Source organism: Accipiter gentilis, chromosome 27 (genome assembly GCF_929443795.1).
Source record: "Accipiter gentilis chromosome 27, bAccGen1.1, whole genome shotgun sequence".
NCBI lineage: Eukaryota > Metazoa > Chordata > Aves > Accipitriformes > Accipitridae > Astur > Astur gentilis.
In genome coordinates, this window is record NC_064906.1 from 441,287 (window position 1) to 456,018 (window position 14,732).

Here is a 14,732-nt window from a genome sequence, read left to right on the forward strand (position 1 = left end):
GTTTGCCATGGACAATGTGGCAAGGGTATTGTTGTCTTCACTTTAATCTTGTCATCCAAAGATGATAGATTTTTTTCTAATAAATAATTTTCAGCCTGGGAAATCTTACCATACCAGATTCTCCAAACTATTAAAATGACCTGATATAAGCCAGAGGCCACAAAAAATTAAAATTGCTATTTGCATAAAAATTGCTCTTGAGGTTGTAACTGTTTTAACTATGTTCACTGTCTGGGAGTTTTTTATGCTTCTTGAGATGACCGTTTGCTGTATCTGTACACATATCCCTGATTTGTTTAATTATCACTTGCTCTGCCCTCAGATTATAGAAATAAAATGACACTATTCCATCTGTTGTCAGTTGCTGTTTGTGTACCTTTGGGTGCACCACTGTAACAAGAGTATGTATCTATATCACTTGGTGCAGACTGAGAATTGTAACGTTATACCAGTGCCTCTAAAAATTATAACATATGGAACTGTGTATATTTTAATCATAAGTATTTTGCCTGTGTAAGACAGTAGGTGCCTCACAGTACATTTGTATAGATGTAGGCATGGGTGCTGTCCTTGTAAAATTAGTAAGATTGTGGATGTTTCAAAAAGCAGGACGTTATCTAAATAGCTTCCCAATAGCTGCAGAGTACCTCTGTTGCTCAATCAAGCCCCTTTACAGGAATTGCACAGCAGGTACATCAACTGAGTGAGCCCTACCCTGTGATCACTTCAGCTGTTCCTACTGAGAGAACAGACTTTAAGAAAACTATTCCCTGTGATGGGACCTCATCCAGGGAACGATGGTACATAATCATGAAGTAAGTTTTTACTCAGCATTAAGAGGTTCTTGAAACCCCATAGGAAGGGAAAGGGATATGTTGCGTAGTCCCTGGATAGAAGCCACCATTGCTAAAAGTGAGAACTCCCTGAAAATCTGTCAGGTAGAAATTAATTTATTATTACGCACAGTAAGCACGTGCTATGTGTAACAGTTATGCAAATGTGCCTAAGAGTACCAGGATGCTTGTGCAATGCTTCCAAAGGTTTATAGGGAATTCCAAGCAAGAAAAAGAAAAATCAAATGTCTGCTATCTGCAAATCTGAAATTCATATAAGCCAGAATACCAGGCTTCAAAAAAAGTAATGAATTACCTATTCCTCAGCTGAGAAGTGAAAAGACTTATAAAACTTCCATTTGAAACTTAGGGCTTCTTTACTGGTAGCTTAGAAGTGCTATCTTCAAAATAAATGTTTGAGGAATGTTCTCCACATTCTTTTCCTTAAGTACAGACCCTAGCCTGTGCATGAAAATGTGCAAGAGTTTGTTTGTCTGCATTTCTATGTGCAGTTACTACAATTAACTCCATTGTGCCAATTTAAAATGGAGAAGAATAATCATTACTATATTTTGTTAATTCTGCATCCAAACAGCCATTTATATGTGCATTTAGTCTTATGTCTAGAAAGCAAGCCAATGTTACTAAACAATTTTAATAGCCCTTATGCTCTTAATAGCTTCTCTGATTATTTTGCTCTTGAAAAATATTCCTTTGTATACAATTTTGTATTCAAGTCATGATGTACAGTAGAGAATACTGGGAAGATCCTTAGCTGATATAAATCACTGTAACTCCGCTGATTTCTTGCATATGCATGTTTTCGTGAGCTGAAGTATTGGACCCATTTTTCTCCTGCTCCTGTTGTGCAGAGCTGTAGAACAATGCTATTATCTTTGTCTGAATTGCCTGTGGTGAAGCTTGCTAGTTTACCTCAAGGTAAGTCAAGTAACTTCTAATAGTGAAGGACTGAGTCACTCTTTTTGTTATTTCCATAGGAACTGAAGGCATCAGGTTTTAATTCAGCCACAGTAATAAGTTGAATGAGAAAATGTAAGTAAAATCTTGTGCAAGTTAGCACATTTAATTTACATTTCAAAAGGAATGTAGTGTTGCTTTTGATAGTGCAATCATTTAAGCATGTGCTTAACTTAGATATTAATCAGACCTGAGAATGTGGCAGAGTTTATATACATGCTTAAGTGCCTTGCTAAATCAGAAACTATATCCTCACATCACAGTTTGTCAAGTGATGTGATAAACCTAGATCACTTTTGTTCACAAATCACATAAAAACAGGTCCAGATTTATGTAACTGTATTTATTATTCAGAAGTATTTACTGAATAGTTTATATAGCAGTATGAAGTCTAGGTCTGAATTGCCTGCTTTGGATACGTATTTGTTGCAACAGTCATGACAGCTATTTTGATTACTAGAAAAAGTTTTCAGTGGAATAATGAATTGCTGAAGACTGTTTTACAGCTGAATGATACAGATTTGATATGTATATACACCTTTGCCTCCCTTTATGTCTTCTCTGCTGTTGTGGTGCTCATGCTAATCATTGATACACCAAGGCAAGGATTCAGTTTAGTGGTAAGCAAGATGATGCAGACTCCATCTGTAATCAAATGCATGCTACCCACTGCTGTTTTATTCTTAAGTATTATTTCCACCTTCATTTTCATGCATAATGTATCTAGAAGACTAAAATGTTTTATTTACTTTAATACAAGATGAGAGTTCAGTAAAAGTTCAAATTTCTCTGCACAAAAGAGTACTTGGAATTACTGAACTTCAGCAGAAATTGAGGGCCTTGATCAGCTTTCAACAAATAAATACTGTGTTCCTTTTGGTGGAAATAATGAAGCAAGAAAGTACCAGGATCCATTTAGCTATCCTAGCAAGTCTGCTTCTTCCTTAGTGGGGAATATATTCTACCATCCTTTTCACGCTTATGAATAATTTTCTCCAAGACAAAAATTGACAAACTAGGTCTTGTGAGATCAAATGACTAATATATGTTGATATGGGACCTGAAGCAGACCTAGGGCCCTTCAGATGGTAATACTTCTAGAGGTTTTTTTTTAAACATATTTGTGTACTAGCTAATATACTTTAGCTATTCCTGAGGATTTCTAACTATGATGAGGAAAGTTGACTCAATGACTGAGAAGGAATTTGGTACTTAGGAGATGTGTGATCAATCACTTATCCTGTCATGGGTTTTGGGGCAGTAACTCAGGTGCCTAAACACAGGCATCTGTTGCCAGTTCCGATGTCCTGGCCTCCAACTGTTGATGCAGAAGAGCACAGGTCACCTATGGGTCCTGTGTCGTCATCGCCTGCCTGGTGGACTTGTTTTGGACATAGTTAGTAGCGGGACTACATACCTCCATGAGAGATCCCAAGTCTCTCCCCCAGTGTGACTTAAGCAACTCCCTTAGGCTCCAATTATTAAAAGTCCTACATGCAGGTCATTATTTAACGAGACTTGCAAAAACCTCTAAGCATCTAACTCTGTTGTACTGCTGAGAAATGCTTCAACAATATTAAATACATCTTTGGGTACTCTAAATACCTAAATATCCTTTTAAAATGGCTCTTGCTCTGCATGTGGGTATTTGTAAGATGCAAAGAATCAGTTTCAGCAGTGTGGACCCAAGCTAGTATCTCTGCAAGGCTTGAGGTGGTCTTGCACACCAGCCCAGACTGGTCGACACTGGTGTGTCCCCAGAGTGCATCACAATGCAGTGGGAACATGTTTTTGTCACAGATTGCTGGTCATGAGAGAGTCTTTCTCTTACATAGAGTTATTGTGAGAGTTAGACACCTTAGGAAATAGAGAGCAACATGAATAAACATTTTCAAAACAGCCTTTTAAAATGCTTAGTTTCCACTACATCTCAATTAAGCCCGTTCCAGTTCGGGCCTCAGTTACTTTTGAAATTGTGGTTGTAACAAATGTTTTTTCTTCAACATGCGGAGGAGAGAGAAGTTCCCGGTCTATGCTCATTAATTTCTGTCTTTGCAAGAAACAGCTGAAGGATTATTTTCAAATGTTTTGTAATATTTAAAGTAACTTGTACTGAAAATGTGGCGTTCTTCTTCCTTCATATAAAGAGCAGTGTGTTTTGCCTGTATGACTTTTACCATGGTTGTCCTAGATTCCTGAGACAGAAGTGTAAGGAATGATTCGTGTTCTCTCCCTTTAGTTTAGGTAACATGATATTTGGCCTTAATTATTCTTTTAAATATGTTAAAAAAATAAAATTAAGATTAGAGTTTGATAAAATTTCATATTATGGTAGGCTGAAGCAGTAAAACAAAGCCAGAATTACGTAGAGCATGACCTTTCCTTGTATGATGTCTCCTTGTATAAAAATAAGTCTCATCAGGCTGTGATTTAGATGCCAAGCCAAAAGATGGTAACTGTAATTAGAGGCTTAAAATGGCAAGATGAAATATACTTACATTAAATTTAAATTGAAGCCTTAAAAAACCCAGGCAAATGTTTGATAATTTTTCCACTGTATTTATACAGTGCCCAACTAACTTATTTCTTGTTATTTGTCAGTTCTGCAGCATCTTATATTATGGAAATAACCTCATTAGTAGTATCCTCAGTGGAATAATTGGGGCATTATGATTTTATATTATCTTCTCTACAACCAGGCAAATAACTGCTGTGCATTTCTAACATTAGTTTCAAATGTACAGGGACAATACAAAAAAGCACTGTAAGATTTATTCATATGATAGGTTTGAAAATCTGGGAGAAATACGTCTTCTTATTTGCTGCAGGAGGAGTTTGAGGGAAAGTATAGCAGAGAATAAAATTTCATTAATCCTATGTTGGTACAGCTTGTTTTAATTTCATACTATTTTTATGTCATTGTACACTTTATAATGTGATGGTATCTTGGGTATTTTTTTGGTAGCTGCTCAATTATTATGTGATTTGTAATTAAAATGCTGACACAGCTTTAACAATTCAAACTCAATTAAATTCAACTGTATGTATAGCATTATTCTAAGAGTATGGATAGTCATTTCAGGAATAAGTTTAGACATTTGTCTTGGAACAAAACATGGCTAATACCTGTAAGCTAGCAGTAGAAAAAAAATATAGAGGCAAAAATCCTTTTGACCATGACTGGAGAGAGCAAAAATCCTGTAATCTCAGTAACAACCCTCTGAAAGGATACTGCAAACACAGTTTATGATATTAAAAAATTTCTGTAACAACTATAGTGTTTTGGGGATAAATTGTGAAATACAACGCAGAAAGGGAAAAGACTCTTAAAGAACTAAAAATATTTTCAAAAAAAGGGATAAAAAATTGCTTTCCACCTCCCAAAGATAAGGTGGGTGCATTTTCAAAGCAATGCACTGAGACTTAACCAAGCAATTCTTACTGACTTTAAAGAGAGGTCACATTTGTTAGCACAACTTTGAAGATCTGCCCGCTAATGTGCTGTAGTAATTATGTGGAAACCTGTAGCAAGGAATCTGATTAATTTTTTCCCTCACATGCATCAGTGAGATAATTTAGATATGTAATCATCATATATTCTTCGCATGAAAGTTTTTAAAGTGATTATATTCTGTAACCAGGCCAGTGATTATATTTTCTGTAACCAGAAAAAGACACATGCGGTTTTTCTAGTTCCCAATCATTCTCTGCCTGTTTATTTCAGTCACCCTGGAATTTCCATCTCCTTCTTCCCAACTTCCAGGTTGCCTTCTGAGCAATACAGCACATCCACAGGGAAGATGGGAAGAAGCTTCGTAGTGCATGGATCCTTCACCTGACTTCTCCACTTGCCTCCTGCCTAGCCACATAAATGGCATATAGAGGCCAGGGCTAAATGATACATATCCTCTTAATCCTTCCTGGCTTCTCACCTCCTTGCCTCTTCCTTCTCTTTCCCATCCCCTGTCTTCCAACTTTGTTTTAAAATCACATATTTTCCCCATTGCTCACTATCTGGAGTGAGGATCAGGAAAGTAAAAAGGAATTTTACATTATATACAAAATTGTCTCACTTATGCTCTGGCTGTCAATGAAAGAAGAAACCACCATCAGGAAGCTGAGACCAAAAGGGACTCATTAACATGTGTCTGCTTCCTTTTGACAAATACACAATACATTTAGTAACAATCAAGTACTGCCAATGGAAGATCTCCTATTATTTTAAATCTCCTGTTGAAAAATAGTTTTCTTATACAAAATTATTCTGCTTTTTTTCAGGACTGTCCCTCTCATTATTATAATTCCCCAGGTCAATGTCTGTTATTTATATCCACACTTTACTCCTGCTGAAAAGGCTGAAGCTTAGACATCTATTCAGTGTTTTCTGAAGACAGAAAGTGAACTGAAAGAACAAAGTCAGGGGTTTTAGTAGAGGGTTTTTTTAAAGTAAAATTGGCTTTCTGTAGTCACTGCAAATCATTTTCCTAGTAAGTAAGCAGGGTTTTCTGATCAAGAGTAATGGCAACTGAATTTTTGCAAATGTTATTTTTATTTCAGTTTTAATGAGTGCATATATATAAATCTTAATTTTGAAGAAATTTTTTCTTGAACCTGTTGGGCTGGACTTTTCATTTCACTGTTGGACAGCCAGGGTATGATGGACAAGCATGGGTAATTCAATTTGGCCAGCCTTGTTGAGTGACTGGAGCTCTGGTCTAACTCAACATCCTGCTATAAGGAAATCAAAAATCATGCCCGAGTGGGCCTAAGTCCAGCATGTTGTACCTCATATCTGTTCACCTTATTCTTCCAGCTTCCTTCTTGCTTTCCTCTTTCTTTTGGCGCCAGAGGTGGAGTGACAAATAATTACAGGATAAAGTTGCACGACATCTGCCTGTATTTCATGCCATGAAACTTCCCCTGTTGGCCATCTGCCCCCAGAATATGTTCTCGTTCACATGGCTAAGGGGTGCTACAAAATGCTAGCTGGTGAATCCAGACTATATTAAGTACCTGATAATATATTCTGCCCTCCTGCTAGTTGTTATGACTTCAATAAATTGTAGTTTTAGGAAAAAAAAAAAAGAAAAGAGAAATTTGAAGATAAAGGAAAAAGGAAAAATAATAAATCAGTCAAAGGTTTACTTTCTTAGCATAATATATTCCTCTTAAGTTTTTATGTAACTTCAATAATGCAAAGCTAAAGACCAAATTCATTTTAGGCAAATGTGATAGTAATTTAGACTAATCTTTATTCTTGTGCCACAAAGAAGAAAAATGGTCTGCTGTCTGATGTTGACCCTAATTCTAGTTTGGATTAGACATGTGCACAGTGCTAAATTTCCTAATGCAGCTCAAATCTAAATACTTAGGTTCCCTTTCCAGTTGCTACAACGCAGACCTTGGAACCAACACAGCGTGGCTGGCAACATTCCCTTTTCCATTTGTGCTCCAGACATTTCTTGTTCTGCCTGTGTATTTGCACGTGTATTGTGTATTGGCAAGGTCTTGGTTGCGGCAGGGCTACAGGGGTGGTTTCTGTGAGAAGATGCCAGAAGCTTCCCCTATGTCTGACAGAGTCAGTGCCAGCCAGCTCCAAGACGGACTCCAAGGCTGAGCCCATCAGCAACAGTGGTAGCACCTCTGTGATAACAGATTTAAGAAGGGGGGAAAGTTGCTGTGCAACAGAAACTGCAGCTGGAGAGAGAAGTGAGAATATGTGAGAGCAACAACCCTGCAGACACCAAGGTCAGTGAAGAAGGAGGGGGAGGAGATGCTCCAGGAACCAGAGCAGAGATTCCCCTGCAGCCCGTGGGGAAGACCCTGGTGAGGCAGGCTGTCCCCCTGCAGCCCAGGGAGGTCCACAGTGGAGCAGAATCCACCTGCAGCCCATGGAAGACCCCACGCCAGAGCAGGTGGATACCCGAATGAGGCTGTGATCCCGTGGGACGCCCGCGCTGGAGCAGGCTCCTGGAAGGACCTGTGGACCTGTGGAGAGAGAAGCCCACTCTGGAGCAGGATTTGTGGCAGGACTTGTGACCCTGTGGGGAACCCACTCTGGAGCATTCTGTGCCTGAAGTACTGCAGCCCATGGAAGAGACACATGCTGGAGCAGTTCATGAAGAACTGCAGCCTGTGAGAAGGACTCATGTTGGAGAAGTTTGTGGAGAACTGTCTCCTGTGGGAGGGACCCCATGCTGGAGCAGAAGACTTCCTCAGGTTGCATCTGTTTTGCCCATGATGGTAACTGATGAGGGATCTCTCCCTGTCCTTTTGGTGTATTTTCTCTCCCCTGCCTAGCTGAGGAGGGGAGTGTCTTTGGTGGGCAACTGGCATCCATCTGGGGTCAACCCACCACAACCTGAAATAGCATTGTATCACTGAAAAAAACTTATAAGCCCTGGTTTTTAACTTATATCTTTCTTAATTGCTATTAAACTGGCTACATCTCATTTCCACAAAGAATATTTAAGTAAAATAGCCAATCATAATCACTGAGTACAGGAAAGATTAATGTGCAGCATATACTTAAGGACATTAAATTAAAAATACAAAAATAGGGCAAATTATAGCCATGGATATGGAAAGGCTCTAACACTGAGCTGTTACAGTTAAAGTTGAATTACAGTCTCTAATGCAACTCTCTGCCATTGCTCCCTCCATTTCTGAATATTTCATCTTCTTGTTGGTAATGTTCTGTTTCTGATTCCTACCCAAGGGCAATTAAAAAAAGTTAGAACTGAAATAGTCCTTTTTTTCCCTGAATATAGAGAGATAGCTAAACCCAAGCTTTTCCCATTATAAAAAGAAAAGAAATAGCATCTCTTTCTTGAGCAGCCTTACAAACAAAATAGCTATGTGCTGTAATATTCAATACAGCACAGGAAGTATAAAAGTCCTTTCCATTGCTCTGAAGGAAATTAATTTTAATCTGCCCCAGTCCTGATCCAACTTTTACCCGTGTCTTTAGAGCAATCAGAACAGATCCAGCAGCAGAAGGCTCATCAATTCCTTTTCCTGATCTGAGGCTATTCTAGGATTAGATCACACAGTCTTTATACAGGAGAGCCCTTGTTCCCAGAAATAATTTTTAAGCACTGCAGTAGGTCTGCTATATGTGATTAAGGCTCATCAACACAAATGTGAGTTGAGCAATTTCTCTTCTAATTGTTATCTGTGCTTTAATCCTTTTTTAATACTCATACCACCCTTTTCAGAGGTTCTACCATTTATGTGAGATATTTGGATTTTAAATGGCTTATGCAAGAGGTCACAGGATATTTAGAAGAGATGCTGCTTTTGCTGCATTCAGTGGCAAATCATTGATTAGCTTCAAAGACGTTAGAATTAAAAATCATAGATCTTTGTTAGCACAGAACTCTATGATATCTAACATACCATGTAGTCTCCCCAAAAAACTCTTCAGATGCATTGATCTTCAGAAGTCAATGTTACACAGCTTTAAAGCACTGATATTAGGTTCATTTTACAGACTGTAAGACTTAAGACATGCTTTGTCATTAATTTATATCCTTCTCAATGTGAAGTCCAATTCCTCAACTTCTCTGTAGGAAGGGATTTTGGGTTTGGTTTGGTTTGGTTTTGTGGTTGGTTTTTTTGTTTGTTTGCTTTTACTAGTTATCTGTCTTCAAGACCACAGTCTAATTTGTATTCTCCTACTTCTCAAAACTGTTTTGTGGAATCTCATCAAATACCTTGCTGAATTCACGTATACTTTAGTCCACTTATCTTATATCCACAAATCTTGTTTTTACCTCTCTGAAAGAGATTAATTTCAGTTAACCAGCTTTGGTTTTGACAATTGCACGTAATATTAGCCAATGTACTTAAAATATCTATCCGCTTTATTAATCAACCCTTCCTGTTGTTGAAACAAAACTTTTCAGTTTCAAATTTCTGAAGTCTTTCTATATCGTTCATGGGAAAAAGTAGATTCAATGTATTCACTTTAAACCTGACACACTATGTCATGCAGATTTGTCATGCTGTCAAACCAGCCTTCACAAATCCTATGTACTAATTAAAGATGTGTTTCATTATATGCGTTTGTGTCTAAAGGTTATTACTATTATCAGTGACTTCTCATTTACGGAAAGAAATCAAAAGTTTATTTTTTAATAACTACCTCCCAAATTACTTTGCAGCTCATACATCTGCTTCCCTTACTCTAGCTTCCACAACTGGGTTTTATAGAGAGAAACACAACTGAACCCTACTCAGCTTTGAGGAAGAAGTTCTCTCCTCCTTTGCTTAGATACAGTGTTTCCCTGTGATTTCTCCCATGCACATCCATTCAAACTGTTTTTCTCAGCATGCTGGGCCAGTGAACACATCTTCCGCAAGGGTAGAAGATGACCGCCTGGAAGGTCCTTTTCTGCTGGGCAGCTTTCCAGCCACTCTTCCCCAAGCCTGTGGTGTTGCATGGAGTTGTGTTCGAAGTGCAGGACCCAGCACTTGGCCTTGTCTTTGCACTGTGAAGAAGAAAATGAAGATTTGTTAGAGAGTGCACTAAACCCAAATATATCACATTCATGATTTTTGGTCTAGTTAAAGACCCTAATTTGGTCCATTAAAAAAAAAAATAAAAATTGGAATGACTGCATACAGTCCTAGCTATCCAGAAGGCAAATCAGCTGGAGACAGAGCATGGTAAGAGTATGCCAGGTTCTGAGCCCAACTCAGACTGACAACAAATCCCTGTGGGACCAACGGAGTCTGTCACTAGTAATGAGATACGGCTATTGGCAGTAGAGGTAGCTTTAAGGTGCCTCCTACCTTCCTAGTAACAGCACGCTCATTGCTGAAAGCACTGAGAATTTTACACATTAGTTATTATGCTAAATTCAGATGGTAAGTTAGCAAATCCAGCAGCAATATTATTTTGGTTGGCACTTAGGAGATTCTGCATAGTTCCCCATGCACAAGTGTTAGAATTTTTTTTTTTTCTTTTTGCAAATATTGTTAGGACTGATTAAAGTTTTGGTTTCTGATTCTCATTATGATGTGTCATAGCAATTAAATGTAAAGTAAGGATACATAAATTATATGCTACAATAAGCATGTCTCTAAGGTAGACATCAAGTGTCAGTACAAAGATTTGGAGACAGACAAATCAGCTGTCAACCATGCTAATTGCAGTGCTCTCTGAAAAATGACTCTACCTTCATCACCAAAAATAGGACAATGTAACCTGTAGCTAAATAAATAGCATACTTATGTGTTTGCAGACAAGCCATTTTAATTCATTTTGGGGTCAGTCCAGAAAAGACTTGCGCTCTGTCCTACTGCTTATGTCCAACTGCTTAGAAGGCCATAAGACCAGAAGTTATTTTTTGTTCTTTCCTAAATCAATAGATGTTCTTCCTCAAACAAGGTCGAACATGGCTCATTTAGTTTATAAACATAAAATTTATTAAACATAACTAGCTATCTATGCTGCAATGAAGAAACCAACAAACACAGAGGTTAGCACAAACCCATATTATAAAATAAAACCTTCTTTTTATCCATCTTCATCCAAAAGTTGTACTTAATAACTATGCTTTTCATGCTTCAGCATAGTGGTTATTATAATAAGAAAAGTCGGCTTAAATAAAAAAAATATTAGTAAAAGACACTATTTTGAGGACTTCAGTATTTGTTTAATTCTAAACCTCCGATTTTTGGCAACTTCAAGTTTCAGCATACAAAAATGTTTATGATAATTCTGCAGAATTGCTCCCACTGGTCTTCACTGATTGGATAGACCATGATCCCAAGTCCACTAAACTCAGGAGGTAGGCTATCCATGATCTTGGAGGACTAGTGCAAGCCACTGGGGTGATCCCACTTCCACTAAGTTAGTAGTGGTTCCTTCATTGACTTCAAGGTCTAATACCCAGTCTTGTTCGTGAGTAGCAGGTGCACAGGACTTTATCACAAAGGTAAGTTGTGAGAACCAGCACTGTTTTAAACACTGCCATGAATAAACCCTTGTCCAGCTAAGAGAGTCCATGGAGATTTTGTGCTGCGGAGAAGATGACAAAGAAAAAGGAAGCACAGCTATAGCGAGAGAGCATAGCAACTGCTCATATTCAGAGTGACAGAACAGAAGCTGGATGTTACTAATGATTTAAATTAATTTCTCTCCTGCTTCGGCCTAAGACAGGATATTTCAACCTCAGCTCATCTGATACCAAAGAAGGTGAGGCAAGGGAGAAAACAGAAACCAAAATATCAGAATGAATATGAAATATCAAAGAAAAAAAATAGATACAGATGAATATGTGAGTATTGTAATTGCCTAGTACAAATACACAAGTGTGTGTTAACTTACTGCAATTCATAATTGTCTTTCATGATTTTATAGAAAAAATACTTTACTCTCCTATAATTCCCTCAATAAGATAAAAAAATATATTAATTCTAGCCTGTGAAAAGCCAATTGCTAAAATATTAGTAGACGTTCATTTAGTCAGAAGAACTAAAGTGGTTCATTCTTCTTCTGCCTGCTGTCTGCTCAGCAGCCTTCCTTCTTCAACCAGCTGAGTGAAATCCTGCAGCTCAGTTCCTCCTGCTCCTAAACCTCCTTTCCAACAGTCTGTCTCAGAGGAATCATCTTCTTTTGATGGCACTCCTTTAATAGCCTTCCTAACAGGATTGTGAACAACTCTACTAGAATAAGGGGGATTACCTGATTCAGTTCCTGCAAAACAGTACCAACAACACAAGGGAAATTTTCACAGACACACAGTTATATCATAGCACGTGCAACTGGTTGGCTGAGGAGGGGAACAATGTCAATTTCCTTGGGCTTATTTTCCTCTTCATTTCTCTCTGCAATACATCCAAGTGGGCAGGAGATAAACACTTCCCTATAGTTGCAGGGTAGCTGGCTCTAGCTGTGCAAAGCTGTGAGAGACTCCTACACCTTAATGTTGCTGAGACCCTAGATACTGCTGTGGACCTGAAGATAATACTGCTGTTGGGAGAGGTTGAATCAGCTTTCCAGTGCAAACATTTGCCATTTAATGGAAACTTACACGTTTCTAACCATGTTCAGCTCCAGGACTGAATCCAGTGACGGAAAAGTAGGCTTCCCATATAATTACTGCTATGCAGCGTGATATATCTTGCCTTCTGTTTCCTGTCTAAAGCAGACTATTCTTTCCACAAAATACAATGCCAGCTGCTGTTATGATTTTTTGGCACATTCACGGGACTTTCTGTGAATGATATGGCATCAGTAATGTTATTTATGCAAGCTGCCCATCTAAACTCAAAATACCTTGGCACCCATTCCTATACCAAAGCTCCCAATCAATATATGAACAGGCTGAATGCCGCCTGAAAACATAGACATGAATGTAGGCAGCCAACACATCCTTTTTTATGATCATATGTGTGCTTAGGGCAGGAGTGCCAGCAGACGGTCTAGCAGCTTGCTGCCTAGACTCAGTGACATACCCCTTTTCTCTTTGAATTTAAACTGCTTTTTTTTTTTTTTTTTTTAATTTTGAGGAGTACTTGACTATTCTTAAGTCTTTTTTTAGAATACTGATGTATTGAAAAGCACCTTGTATTTGTTATTATAATGGAAAAATGTTATATTTTTCCTAGAAGAAAATCTTTTCCAAGACAGAAATTCTACTAGTAAATATTTTTTGCCTCTTGGCCAACATTTTCAAATGGAAAAAGTTTCAAACAGTTTTCAAACAGTCCTGAAAAAAATGTTAATAGGTCCTGTTATGTGTGATATGACAGAGGAAATACTGTATTCATTCTGACATGGGGTCATATTAGATCAGGGAGACATGCAAGCCCTGTTACAGATAGATGTGGAATTGCTTACCCCATACAGGCTAAACCTAATTCTGGCCTTTTTTGAGTTGGAGATGATTAGAAAGGATTAGGTCCTTGACACAGTAGTCTGACCTCCTTCTCTCAGGGTATTACAGTAACTCTTTGTACCCACATAAAATTCTCAATTGCTTTTTGAATCTTTTTCATTTCCAGGACAAAATGACTTTCTGTGTAATAAGTACCTCAGTTTGGCTTCACCCATGCTGGGTGGTAAACTATTTTCTCTTTTTTAAAATTTTGAATATCCTATTCCTTGTGCATTAGGAGACAAAGAATTATTTGATTTAAAAATATTCTGAAAGCTGTCTCAGTCTTTTCAAACTCTTTGCAAGAGCTTTTTCTCACCCGCTTATTCTTATCACTCTTCTCTGAATGTGCTTCTTTATTATGCATATTTTACACAATATTCCAGACAGGAATAATAGAAAAAGCTGCATTTTTGTTGCATATAAAATAATTATTATATTCTTCATACTATTGATTGTTCAGTTCCTTATGCATGCTTAGCATAGTATTTGCTTTGTATCTGGAATTGTGTAGCGAAAAGGGGTCTCTGCTTAATTGGCTGCAATGACGTATAAGATCATTGACAATGTAAAATCCTATAAAGTGTATGAACGTTTAATTCCTTTCCCCCTCATCCCTCACACACTTCACGTTACTTGTATTTGTTGGTACTAAAATGAATTTGCCCATTGTTGTAACATGTTTAAATCTTTCTCTGACTACATGTTGCCCTATGACTACTTTCCCTAGGGGCATGCGGCTCCTTGGAAGTCAAAAGAAACTGTGGTAACTGAGTCTCTTTTGTATATAGGGACATGCTTTATCTATAGGGAGATGTTCAAAGTGTCAGAGAAGATAGGAGAGAGGCACAGCGTTTCTTCTTAAAACAATGCTAATTACAGCCTATCATCTCACACAGGCATTCTGCCGTATTAATTCTTGTTTCAGCCAGGTACAGGTATAAAAAATTTGTGTCTCATGCACTTGAATAAGAGGAATTTTTAAAATATATAAAAAACTTTTGCTACCTGTTAGTACTTTGGAGCAGCAATT